Source organism: Ptychodera flava (assembly GCF_041260155.1).
Source record: "Ptychodera flava strain L36383 chromosome 3 unlocalized genomic scaffold, AS_Pfla_20210202 Scaffold_27__1_contigs__length_13241970_pilon, whole genome shotgun sequence".
In the NCBI taxonomy this organism is placed as follows: domain Eukaryota; kingdom Metazoa; phylum Hemichordata; class Enteropneusta; family Ptychoderidae; genus Ptychodera; species Ptychodera flava.
In genome coordinates, this window is record NW_027248281.1 from 10,723,577 (window position 1) to 10,735,913 (window position 12,337).

Genomic DNA, 12,337 nt, shown 5'->3' on the forward strand with positions numbered 1-12,337 from the left:
TGAAATATTTCCACAACAACCGATCATCGCATACAAAAGAAATCCAAACATTAGCGATATACTGATACAGGCCAAGTCCATGGCATTTTTGTATAAGGAACAAGTCAATGAACGAACGAACACATGACGATCCAAACATAAATATTCTGGCTTCATTGTTAGAGGAACAGGAGATCACCAATATCGACGTGACTTAAACAAAAAAAATACATATATCTTAGGCGACTGAGGAAGAGACTGCTCTGGTTTCGAAACGTGGGGATAAAAAAAGAGTCAAGGTTGTCAAAGACACATCTGACTACGCTCACGTCTCGCCATGGCTTATTTTAAATTAACGACTCACTTGTTAATTTCCACACTAACAGCCAAAACACAACTCAGACACTAAACACACCAAAGCACATACAAGACGAGATGGCTGATGTGTGAAGCCACTCTCCCTTTATTACACTGCGATTTATCAAGTTATTCTTGCCTAGCAAGTTTAAGATGAAAGAAGGCATGCACGAGAATACCTTGCATGTGCATGGGTATCAATCAACCATCAAACAAAAAGTGTACACAATCACCGTCCCTCCATCCACGGGGGACGATGACACAATAAAACTACGAGCTGTACACACTCGGCCGTGGCACTACAGAACCAGATTATCCATATTATCACATATGGAGACATCACTTCCTCATAGCTTTTATATGCGACACGAGGATCGTACGACAGCACAAACGAGCTAAAGTCAACAACAAAATAACCAATCACAAACGCTCAATATCAACCAATCAGATGGCAAGCAAAACAGACAAGTCGACAATGAAAATGGCGCGAAGTCAAACACAATCGACTTACACACAAGATAAATAGTCTTCAAACACAAGCAATTTCAATATCTCACCACGAGCGACACAAAGCTATGTCCTAGGCCTTCTTGATCGACATTGGCATTCAATCGGGATAACCAGATTAGACCGACATCGATCTGACGCTCCAGTCAAGTGCTGTCAGTCCGACACCAGCATAGCGCAACCCGTCATAGTAGGTAAGATCAGGAAGTCTTGCAATACGGCTCGCTTCACTCTACCGTTACAAGAGGCGACAACTAAACAAAGCGAAGCATTAAAACGCTTCTGCGACACAAAAACTACACCAAGGAGCCTACAAGTACGCCTTAAAGCATACTTACCAGGCCACTACCTAGTGCTGTTCTCATCAAAAAGCGACAAATCGGAGCACCACTGTGACAAATTATTTGTCACCTTGTGCTTTGACTACATTCCGCTGCATCAAGCACAGCACAGCCAAACAAGAAAGACATTCATCGCCAAACAATAAACAGAGATTGACAGTTGTCAAGATCCCACAACACGAAAGACAGCCAAATACCTGTAGAGCCGATATAATTTATTGGCCAAACGAAAGGCTATACACAACCCAAAACACAAATGTTCAGAGGGACAAACAGAATCGGGTCTGTCTTTAAAACCCATAGCAAACGGCCTTTTTCAAGGCCAGCAAGTTCTCCAAACAAGAACTACCATAACACAAATGCAAAATACAAATTTTCACAATACTGTGTCACCAATCAGAGAAACAGGATAAACAACAAAATTGCCAGAAAAAAGACGGCACAAGAGGAGACACCATATTATCTCAAACACGATGAAACTCCGTACAAATTTCGAACATAGCATGAACATAAATAACAAAACGAATCTTAGATTCATCAAAATCTATCATTACACAAGTTAACAACAGCAAAAATCAATTTGAAAGTCATCCAAACACCAAATCGTCCTCACAGAGTTCATCTCAGACAAGACGCAAACATTGGGAGAAGGAAAATCCAATACATTTTGCGACACAAATTGACCAAAAAAGACAAATTCAAACACAAGTCTCGATGGACTCCACATACAACTAAGAACACAAATCGACAGATTTGAATTCTGACATAAAACATCAGGCCACCTGAAATCTACGCTTTAAAAGCCTGATCAAAGGCGAAACACTAAGATACATCAGAACTTGCAACACACAAATGACTTTGTTTCAAAGGTCAATACACTTTATGCAAGATTAATCTAACGTGGCTAAAACAACAGGAAATGCCCGGTGACATTGCAAGCACAGTTCGCCGCACGAATTACGCAACTAGAACACAAGCGAACAAACAAAGAAACAAAGAAAACACTAGTCTTCACAACGAAAACTATAGCAACAATATATATAAGAACACAAGCTATAAAAAGCAGCAATGTGCGAAAACTGGGAACACATAGACAAGGACGAAACACTAAGCCTGAATGAAATATTTCCACAACAACCGATCATCGCATACAAAAGAAATCCAAACATTAGCGATATACTGATACAGGCCAAAGTCCACGGCATTTTTGTATAAGGAACAAGTCAATGAACGAACGAACACATGACAATCCAAACATAAATATTCTGGCTTCATCGCTAGAAGAACAGGAGATCAACAATATCGACGTGACATAAAACAAAAAAAAAAAAATATATCTTAGGCGACTGAGGAAGAGACCGCTCTGGTTTCAAAACGTGGGGATAAAAAAGAGTCAAGGTTGTCAAAGACACATCTGACTACGCCCACGTCTCGCCATGGCTTATTTTAAAATTAACGACTCGCTTGTTAATTTCCACACTAACAGCCAAAACACAACTCAGACACTAAACACACCAAAGCACATACAAGACGAGATGGCTGATGTGTGAAGCCACTTTCCCTTTATCACATTGCGATTTCTCAACTTATTCTTGCCTAGCAAGTCTAAGACGAAAAAGGGCATGCACGAGAATACCCTGCATGTGCATGGGTATCCATCAACCATCCAACAAAAAGTGTACACAATCACCGTCTCTCCCCCCACGGGGGACGATGATTTAATAAAACTCCGAGCTGTACACACTCGGCCGTGGCACTACAGAACCAGATTAGGCCAAAGTAATTAAATTATTTGTTTTGCGTCCCCATCCGCCTAGTTTTTTAAGGTTTCCATGAAAAACACACACAGTGTATTTGAATATTTCTGAATGAAAATTTTGTTACAATTTGTTATTTGCTGCAATCAAATTACATTATGTTAATTTTCTTGTGTGTGTTTTCAGCCGTTTAGACGCGTACCTTTTACCATTTAGAGTGGACGCAAAACAAAGAATTGAATTACTTTGGCCTTATCCATATTATCACATATGGAGACATCACTTCCTCAGAGCTTTTATATGCGACACGAGGATCGTACGACAGCACAAACGAGCTAAAGTCAACAACAAAATAACCAATCACAAACGCTCAATATCAACCAGTCAGAAGGCAAGCAAAACAGACAAGTCGACCAATGAAAATGACGCGAAGTCAAACACAATCGACTTAACACAAGATAAATAGTCTTCAAACACAAGCAATTTCAATATCTCACCACAAGCGACACAAAGCTATGTTTTAGGCCTCCTTGATGGACATTGGCATTCAATCGGGATAACCAGACGAGACCAACATCGATCTGACGCTCCAGTCAAGTGCTGTCAGTCCAACACAGCATAGCGCAACCCGTCATAGTAGTGTTTCGCTCGTAGTTAGGGGAATTACGAGTTGAGAGGTAACAGTCCGGATCGTAATGCTTTCAGTAACTGAAGCTGACACACCAAGATGTAGATTTTACTTTATTGCAAGGTGGCGACCGTAACGTTACCGTCCAAGGTCTGATCTCAAGTCTCTAGTCTAAGCTCTCTACAAAGTTAAATACATCTTCAAACTTACATAATTACAAAAGTTATCACGTGGTAATTTTCCCGCCAGTTTTGATTGTTTCTTAAGATTAAATAAGATCACACCACGGAATATCCCGTTCTCGATTGTTCTCATTGAAATCTTAACCAATAATTAATTAAACTATCACACTATCTCTTATCTGCTTCTCGTACGATCTGAGTCAATGAACTTCACACGCCTTGGCCACGTGAGGGACGCTTCAAGATAAAATCTCTACAGGGAGGGGCGTTACACTCTCCCACCTTTTTTATAACCAGCGTCCTCGCTGGTCAAAACGAGTGACGAAGCATGGCGATAGTGGACAATTGCAATCTACTTAAAATAAAAAAATACATTAATCGTAAGGCAGTGTGGTTAAAATACGCATAAATCACATATTTTACAAGTTAGCATAAAGTCATTATTCGTGAACCTACAAAATTACAGACTAACCTTAACGCATCTAAAATACTTACAGAAATACTAATAAAATCGCTAAAATACATCCAACTACAAACCCAAAGTTCAACTATTCTACATAAAATACAGAAAATCAACGTAAATCATTCGAAAATCGTAACATGTATCAATGATAATTTTTGTGAATTTGTCTGAAAGGGTGTGTTAACTGGAAGGGGGTGGACATTGAGAAGGATGACGTAATTTTGCTTGGTGTATTCTGATATCACGGTCAAAGGTTCAGGGTAACCCTAGTAACGACCGATAGGCATCACTAGACTGTAGCAAATAGCAACTTCTGTGCCAACATTCGGGGCTCTATCTCCAAAATCTTCATAAAACATAAAACAACAACAGCAAAACATCAACACAAAACATCATCAACAACTTCAAAAACTCCAAAAATTAAACGCGATAAACCTCAATATCGCTCTATCTCCAAAAATCAATTCCTCAGGCCGTTCGGTCAAATCTAAGGACCATTGTATCACTTACGGATCACTAGCACTGGCATTCCTAGCCAACTGAGGGGAGATACACAACAAAACATCCAAAACTCCTTACACTTACTTCTTCAACAACAGCATAACTTCAACTTCTTCAAAACAAATCAAAACAACAAAACTTCAAAAAGAAAGACGCCTCGTTTGCATACTAGTCCAGTGGATTATCCTAATAAAAGAGTGGTTTCCAAAATACCAGAAAATTCACCAAAAACAAAAAAAGTCATGCATGCTTATTTGCGTTGCTGTCGGACCTTATGAGTGGGTTTACCTATAGTGGGGACTGGATTTGACTTCAAACTTTCCAAAGCTGCGTCATTCAGATTCTCCTCTGGTTCCCATGTGTTATGTTTCGCGTCGTATCCATGCCATTTTATCAAATATTCGCGCTTTCCATTTCGATATCTACATTTTTCAATTTTCTCTATACCAAAGTACTTATTCTTATCATTATCATCACACTCATCATCAGTTTGTGATACAGAAAGCTGACTTAATCGTTCTTCGGCGCGCTCACGAATTTCGCGGCGACGTTGTTTGTTTTGTTGATTATTATCAGATGACTCGAGGGGCGTTTCACTGGCACTAAAGTAAATGTCGGTATCTGACTCTAAGTGGTAATCTACAGTTGCTGGGTGTGGCATGTTGTTTACGTCGTCGTTTGTCTCACTATCATCAGCGCTGTACTGACTCGATTGCGAATCTAACAGTCGGCGTGGTCTCAGATGGGCGTGTTTCAATCGATTAACGTGAACAACATTTTTGTACGGCTTTACATTTCCTATTGGTTGTAAACGGTAGTTTACTGGGGATACTTGCGCGCTGATTGTGTATGGGCCTCGATAGGGATGGGCGAACTTGGGACTTTTTCCGACTGCCACTGCTGGGGAGTGTAAATAGACTGTATCGCCTACTTTAAACTTGACAATCTTGCCCAATTTTCTGTCGTGTCTTTCCTTCATAACATTTTGCGCTCTTTGTATGTTTTCCTTGGCTAACCAAACCGCTAAATTTCTTTTCTGCGCTATGTCTTTCAAATGGAAATCTATATTTCTTGATCTTGACTGATGTGGTAAGATTTCTACGTCTACCGGAAGTTTCGCTTCATATCCGAACATAGCCATGAAAGGACTGACACCAGTCGCCTCATGCGGACTTGATCGATACGCAAACATCACGGAAGCTAAATATTGATCCCAATCATCTTCTCTTTCAGACACATACATAGACAACATACTCAGAAGACTCTGGTTCATACGTTCCACGGCCCCATTTGAGCTCAGATGATAAGGACTCGTGAAACGTTTTGTAATTTCAAAATAACGACAAACTTCTTTGACAATTTGTGACGTAAATGCTGGTCCTTGATCTGAGATTAAAATACTGGGGAAACCGAACATACAAAGGATTTGCTCAAACATAATCTTAGCAACTGTCTCAGCCTTCATATCAGGGGTTGCAAATGCCCAACTAAATTTCGTCAAATATTCCGTAAACAACAAAACATACTTATTGCCTTGTTTTGTTTCTTTCAAGGGACCTAGAAAATCAACTCCAACTCGTTGCATAACTGAGGACACGGGGATGGGGAGCAAAGGGGCTTTACCTCGAGGACCGTGCTTGCGCGAGTGACATTTCACACATGAGTTTACGTAATCAGTAACACCCTTGATCATCGTTTTCCAGAAATAACGCAACCTTATAGTCTCCAAAGTATGGCGTACGCCTTGATGACCAGCTGTAATATCATCATGCATTCTCTGAAGGATATAAAGTTGCAATGATTGGGGAACCACAACCTGTCTAACGCATTTCTCTTTATTTGCAGCCTTACCTGTCGCATTCCAGTAATGATATAACACACCGTCAATGATTGCATAGTTATCGCTATCACATGTTATGTATCGCGCCAATTTATTGTCATTCGGTAATTCGCCTTTCTCGATAAAATTAAACCAATATTTTAACTGACTATCTTTTCTCTGCAAATTCTTAATCCGTGTCAACGCCTCATCTTCCTCTACTATTTGATCAGTACTACTCGAGTCACGGCGACTAATCTCTAGATTTCCATCGTCAACGTCATCACTAGATTGTAATTCCGCGCCTGTTTTAGATTCAGTCTCCGTATACAATTGTCGTACATCCGTTACAACATCATCATCGGACGGGATACCTATTTTATTTACTGGGACTACCGATTCGCTACTTTGAATTTCCGTAGATATACCTGTATCATTACCTTCATTTGATTTTGTCGCATCGAAATCAATATCTACATCCGATTTCTCATCATCAATGAAACCTTTACCACTGAAATCGGAACTATTGTCACAAACTTCCAAGTATTTCCTACGAGACAATCCGTCCGCATGCGCAATAGACTTCCCTGGTTTATGAACAATTTCAAAATCATAACCCTGCACTTTAAGTATCCAACGAGCGATTCTACCTGAAGGTTTCTTAATTCTGAACAAATAGGGGAGATTTGCGTGATCAGTAATAATTTGAAATTTTGTTGAACGCAAGTAAGGGTCGCATAGGGCCAGACCATGTATAACTGTGATAGCCTCCCTTTCTGTAGTTGTGTATCGCTGCTGCGCTGCACTGAGGGAACGCCCACCATAAACGATAGGTCTCTCTACTCCATCTTGGTCTTGTGTCAATACAAAACCAACACTATAGGCCGATGCATCTGTGTATAATTTGAAATGTTCGCCGAAACATGGAAATCCTAGAACTGGGGCAGTAATAAGGGCTTGTTTAAGAGTATCAAACGCTTCCTGACACTTATCATTCCAATAAAATTTAACCTCCTTCTTCAACAATTTATAAAGGGGACCAGCAATCTTTGCAAAATCTTTGATAAAACGACGATAAAAGCCAACACAACCTAAAAATGCACGTAATTCGGAAACATTCTTGGGGACGGGGAAATCTCGAACAGCACTCACCTTTTTCGAATCAACAGAAATTCCATCTTTGTCGAGAATATGACCAAGAAATTTCACCTGTTTCTTACCAAAAGAACACTTCTGAGGACGAAGTTTCAATCCAGCCTCACGGAGGCGAGACAAAACCGCGTTGAGATGTTGTAAGTGTTCTTCAAACGTCCTTGAGAAGACAATCAAATCATCAATATACACCAACACATAATGCCATAACATATTCCTGAAAATAAACTGCATAGTACGTTGAAAAGAATTAGCTGAATTTCTCATACCTTGGGGAAGTCGATTAAATTCATACAAACCATCATGACAGACAAAGGCCATTTTGTGTGTGTCTCGTTCGTCAATGGCAATTTGCCAAAAACCGGACATCATGTCTAAAGTCGAAAAGTACTGGGGATTTTGATCACCTATCATTTCAAGAGACTCTGTAAGGTTTGGGATAGGAAATACATTCAGTTTAGTAAGAGAGTTCACTCGGCGATAATCTAAGCAGAAACGATACTCGTTCGATGATGATGATTTTTTGACAAGCACGACCGGGGAAGAGAACTGAGAAGTGCTTGGGGAAATTATACCTTGGGCCAGCAAATTATCAACTTCCTTCTCAATGACCTTGCGCTTTTCTGGGTCAACTCTATAGGGCGGCATCTTAACAGGTTGAGCCCCCGGGACTAATTCGATTCTATGCTTTATGACATCACAATAACCCAACTTCTTATCATCACCAACAAATGCTTGTCGATTTTTCCATAATATTTCTTGCAAACTCTTTCTTTGTTGATCACTCAAAAATGAATCACTAAAATCAAACTGACTCAGAAATCGTTGACGGGCGGTTTCATTTACTTGCTCATTCACATTCGTACCAACATCAATATCCAAATTATGAACAGTGGCACCCCCGGGAAGAAAACGGAACGCCCCCAATTTTGTCCCCTTTCTTATGTATACATCGCTTTCGGTTGTATTAACTAATCTTACCGGAACTTCGTTCGTCTTTGTCATCGATAAAACACGTGCTGCCACGACTCCCAAATGGCTCAAAGTTTTGGTGTTTTCTGTATGTCCGAGAATTCCATCGGGCATATGACCATTAAACTTACCGGAAATTTCTAATTCTGAACGAGGTGGAACAGTGAAACCCTCGGTAGCCTTGACAACCAAAGCCGAACGAAGCTTTAATCTCCTACTAGCAATATCAATTACAGCTCTATATTTCGTCAGAAAATCAACACCAATAATTAACTTCTGTTTCAAATTTTCAACCAAATGAATTGACATCAAAACTTTCTTACCAGCAATATTAACACGTACATTTACAACACCCTTAATTGGAATTTGACGATCATCAGCTAATTTGATTGCATTGTAATTTGATTTGTAAACTCTTTGATTACGTAATTTCGGAATTTCAGATAACAAACTCACCGGAGCAACCGTAATGGCAGCACCTGTATCAACAATTGCTGGAACACTTTGATTCATTATACTAACATTGATAACATTAATACCTTGCACACAACTATCATCAATATTCAAATTACATACACTCTTCACATTATCAAATATCCCCTTATCTGGCCGTTCACAGGTACCATTCCCTTGATTCTTTAACCAAACACCTGCCGGCTTTATTCGTTTTTTTCATTGTATACACGCCCCCCTACCGGACAGTTACGAGCAATATGGCCAGGTTGACTGCAATTGTAGCAAACTTTAGCACCTTGCCCAACATTATTATCATTATTACCACTCGGACATGCAGATCTAATGTGCCCAACCCCTCCACAATTATAACAAACCACATTTTGATTGATTTGCCGGTTTTGAAAAGTCTGTTGTCTCCCATTGTTCCTGAAATGCTGGCTATTGTTCCGTTGGTACGAGTAAGAGTTCTGTCTCTGGTCATAATTATCACTAAAATTAGGACGTACCGTATCTACTTGTACCGATGCTGGTGAAATCCCGCTCGTTGCTGCAACCTGCGGCGCGGCGACTTTCTTTTCTTCTACCAGCCTTTTATTCTGTTCGGCCAGCATCATGACGATCTTCATCAGTTCCGATGTCGAAGAACCATCGTTCTCAGGCAGATCAACCACTAACTCGCCGGTCTTTGCAGATGTGAAAGCTGCCCTGAAGTCCTCGGGGTCACGTCCAGCAACGAACTTCTTCAGCTTTGGCCGCAGTCCCTGGAGGAAAGCGCTCAAAAGTTCGGCATCAGTTCGACCATACCGATCACACTGGTCTTTCAGGCGACCTGCATAACTCTCCACAGATTCGTTCGGCCCCTGGCGAATGCTGCGAATTTCTTCATCATTACGCCACCTCGGTGTCTGTCGGGTAAAACGCTCACGAAAAGCGTTTCTAAGGGCCTCCCAATTTCCCAAGATTTCCTCTGGCTGTGAGTTAAACCAACGCTCAGCCTCATCAGTCAGCAGCAAACCAAAGACATCACGGATATTGTTTGGCGCTAATTGTCTTAAGTGCACGTACAGTTAAAACTTCCTCATCCATTTCTGAGGGCAGGCGCTCTCTCGCCCAGTGTACCTAGGAGGCATGATATTGCACTAATAGTCAAATTGTCAACGTGCCTACCTAGAGCATCCATGTCGGCTTGTCGGTCTTCTTGCCCTCGGTTTCGCAAACCCTGCACCTGTTGAAGTATCTCTCCGATGCGCTGCTGGAGGTTATCATATTGCTCATCCTGCTGCTGGTTCAGTCGTACAGCTACTGGTATTTCTGCTTGTTCTGCCATATCTGGTTCTTGTCGCCCGTTGATTCTACCAGATCTAAGAATCATATATTCGTCCTGCTTCAGTATACTCCGGATTCTCACACCAAATTGTTGCGCTCGTAGTTAGGGGAATTACGAGTTGAGAGGTACCAGTCCGGATCGTAATGCTTTCAGTAACTGAAGCTGACACACCAAGATGTAGATTTAACACAACCTTGTACTTTATTGCAAGATGGCGACCGTAACGTTACCGTCCAAGGTCTGATCTCAAGTCTCTAGTCTAAGCTCTCTACAAAGTTAAATACATCTTCAAACTTACATAATTACAAAAGTTATCACGTGGTAATTTTCCCGCCAGTCTTTGATTGTTTCTTAAGATTAAATAAGATCACACCATGGAATATCCCGTTCTCGATTGTTCTCATTGAAATCTTAACCGATAATTAATTAAACTATCACACTATCTCTTATCTGCTTCTCGTACGATCTTAGTCAATGAACTTCACACGCCTTGGCCACGTGAGGGATGCTTCAAGGTACAATCTCTACAGGGAGGGGCATTACAGTAGGTAAGATCAGGAAGTCTTGCAATACGGCTCGCTTCACTCTACTCGTTACAGGAGGCGACAACTAAACAAAGCGGAGCATTAAAACGCTTCTGCGACACAAAAACTACACCAAGGAGCCTTCAAGGACGCCTTAAAGTATACTTACCAGGTCACCTAGTACTGTTCTCATCAAAAAGTGACAACATCGGAGCACCACTGTGACAAATTATTTGTCACCTTGTGCTTTGACTACATTCCGCTGCATCAAGCACAGCACAGCCAAACAAGAAAGACATTGATCGCCAAACAATAAACAGTGATTGACAGTTGTCAAGATCCCACACAACGAAAGACAGCCAAATGCCTCTAGAGCCGATATAATTTATTGGCCAAACAAAAGGCTATACACAACCCAAAATGCAAACGTCCAGAGGGACGAACAGAATCGGGTCTGTCTTTAAAACCCATAACAAACGGCCTTTTCAAGGCCAGCAAGTTCTCCAAACAAGAACTACCGTAACACAAATGCAAAATACAAATTACACAATACTGTGTCACCAAACACAGAACAGGAAAAAAAAATTGCTAGAAAAAAGACGGTACAAGAGGAGACACCATATTATCTCAACCACAACGAAACTCCGTAGAAATGCCGAACATAGTATAGACATAAATAACAACACGAATCTTAGATTCATAAAAATCTATCATTACACAAATTAACAACAGCAAAAATCAATGCACTGGGTTAGGGTTGAAATTCATCCCAACACCAAATCGTCCTCACAGAGTTCATCTCAAACAAGACCCAAACATTAGGAGAAGGAAAATCCAATACATTATGCAACACAAATTGACCAAAAAAGACAAATTCAAACACAAGTCTCGATGGACTCCACATACAACTAAGAACACAAATCGACAGATTTGAATTCTTACATAAAACATCAGGCCATCTGAAATCTACGCTTTAAAAGCCTGATCAAAGGCGAAACACTAAGATACATCAGAACTTGCAACACACAAATGACTTTGTTTCAATGGTCAATACACTTTATGCAAGATTAATCTAATGTGGCTAAAACAACAGGAAATGTCCAGTCACATTGCAAGCACAGTTCGCCGCACGAATTACGCAACTAGAACACAAGCGAACAAACAAAGAAACAAAGAAAACACTAGTCTTCACAACGAAAACTATAGCAACAATTATAAGAACACAAGCTATAAAAGTAGCAATGTGCGAAAACTGGGAACACATAGACAAGGACGAAACACTAAGCCTGAATGAAATATTTCCACAACAACCGATCATCGCATACAAAAGAAATCCAAACATTAGCGATATACTGATACAGGCCAAAGTTCA